Genomic DNA, 2,500 nt, shown 5'->3' with positions numbered 1-2,500 from the left:
ATTCCTCCAGGTATGAACGTGTGTGTGTGTGTGTGTGTGTTGTGTGTGTGTGGTGTGTTGTGTGTGTGTCAAAGCCTGGTCTCTGCAAACGGTTTACCTGTCCATCATGCAATGTTGTATCCGTACCTTGTATTTTCCCATCTTCCACTACTCCATCTCCCTTCCTCAGCCTTCGTGATGCGGCGTGTCTTGGGCAAGTCAAACCCGTCTCCAAATCAGATGTAACTGTTGAGGTTTATCTCCCAACGTGCGGAGGTAGAACTGGGGTGTCCAGAGCCAGTTGCATTGCTCGGACGGAAGAGCCCTAGTATGGTCGTAACCCGCTCCGCTACTAACTGCGTGTAGTGTGGAACTGACCAATAGCGTAGTTCGGTCAACGTAGGCATTTAGTCACGTGTAAAAGTCAAAAAGTTAGAACCAAGCAATGCAACTGGCTCCTGGTTACCAGCAGCAGAGGAGAACCTCCGTCTTACAGAGTAATAATAATAAATAATAATAATTCATAACTTTTCTATGGCGCGATATCCAGTCCTAATGCTGCTCAAAGCGCCTTACATCATCGAGCCAGATAGGAACATAACATAAAGCATTACAACAGCTCAATCCAATGCGTTCACAGAATGAATATAAAAAAGCTTGATCCACCGAACAATAAAAATATCAATTAAATAATGCTTAGATTAAAAAGAAATACATTCCTTAAAAACACACATTTTTTAGACACACACATACAACCGCGCGCACACTCACACTCGCACACACACACACACACACACACACACACACACACACACACATACATACACACATGCACGCGCGCGCCCAGACACATTAAATATATCAACTGCACTAAAACAGGATTACGTGAGTGTAAATATCTCTAACATAAAAACTCCATGTGGCGAACTAACTTTGGACTATCCATCGTGCTGAGTATAGAAATGTTTGCGGAAAAGGTGCGTTTTCAGATCTGACTTGAAGGTCTGGAGATCAGGAGAGTTTCTGAGGGACGATGGCAAAGAATTCCAAATTTGGAGTACTTGAGCCCTAGAAGACCTTTTCCCTGCACATTTTAAATTAGTTCTTGGGACTTTATGTCACAGTTCAGAGTAGAGATGAGTTCAACGTCCTGTTGGCAAAAAGCCATTGAAAGTCAAGTTGTTCAGGTCTTGGGTCTTTGTTGGATGGTGATGGATGTCTTATCCTATACTGTCATGATGTATGCGGGTGAGAAGACATATTTTGCGCTGTCACGGGTGAGGATGAGTGATTGGTAGACGGGAGAAGCGGGGACTTACGGTATTGGTTTTTTTAAAAATGTCTGAAATCGTAACCAGCTGGTCTCTGTTGTAAATAAATGCAAAACTGATTGCGACAAAGAATAAACAGTTTAGACACAGAACAGACACAGCAAGGAGGAGTAGGAGGGATAAGACAGTGAGGGGTGGGACGGAGGGGGTGGGGTGTGTAGAGGAGGAGGGGGGGGGGTACAGAGAATGATGAAAAACGCGTTTAATGATCTGTACTGTACCCAGTATTTAGTCAAGTGTGTGACGCCATCACTCAGTGCGTTTTCGCATTTCACCCCACCCCCACCCTGTACAAGCATTTACATTTTCATTTTAACTCACTCAGTACGGCCAGTCCTCTCTTCTCCTCTACACAGACCCCTCGGATATCCAGTGGGTGTCTGAATGACCCAACATTTAGCTTCCGTCGTCAGAATTGTGGTATTCTTTGTCAACATTCACGTCTTCAGTATAAGAGCCTTCCGCTTGCAGTATTTTGATGATGGTAACTGGGGTGAAACGCTGTTAACGTCGTCTCTTTCGCCGTTCATATGGAGAGAGTTAAAACAGGTCATCTTGGACGAGAGCTTTTCTGCCATGATAATCACCATCATCATCATCATCATCATGGCCGTTAGGTATTGGCCAGCCAACACCCTTGATTAAGCCAAACTGGTTTGAAACGCTTTGAGTCATAGTTTGTGAACAGTTTTGCAAGTGAGATGTAACAGTTACAGCAGCAGTAATAAATGGAGATGGTGTATACATGTAAATAACAGTTACAGCAGCAGTAATAAATGGAGATGGTGTATACATGTAAATGCCATTGCCCATCAATGAAGGCGGGGTGGGCAGAAAAATGGACATTTGCAAATACAAATATGGATAACTGTCAAAATGTATGATAGTTATAGAAATCGACAGCGTTTTATTTCTAAAGTTTAAAAGCTTGATTTAAAAAACAACAACAACAACAACAACCAACTTCGATATTGAACCACATTAATTTATATGTTGATACGTTAACAGCGAAACCCGGCAGAAAAGACATGGGTGTCCATAGTATTGCCCTGGTTTCAGCTGTTCCCTTTAGATATTCTGAAATGTTGACCAACCAAAACGAAATGTAAATTCGTCTTCGTTTGGTTCTGGTTCTGTACAGTGTATGTATGTGTGCGCGTGCACGTGTATGTATATGTGTGAGTGTGTGT

At 42.8% G+C, this 2,500-nt stretch overlaps 1 protein-coding gene across 14 annotated transcripts in view; it reads left to right on the top strand.

The window, feature by feature from the left end:
• LOC143292529 (tensin-3-like) overlaps positions 1-2,500 on the top strand; it is a 433,846-nt gene that overhangs the window by 353,250 nt on the left and 78,096 nt on the right. The window lies entirely within an intron of this gene.

Source organism: Babylonia areolata, chromosome 18 (assembly GCF_041734735.1).
Source record: "Babylonia areolata isolate BAREFJ2019XMU chromosome 18, ASM4173473v1, whole genome shotgun sequence".
Lineage (NCBI taxonomy): Eukaryota > Metazoa > Mollusca > Gastropoda > Neogastropoda > Buccinidae > Babylonia > Babylonia areolata.
The sequence above is the reverse complement of the archived record's forward strand: the minus strand, read 5'-3'. Positions and strand labels throughout refer to the sequence as shown.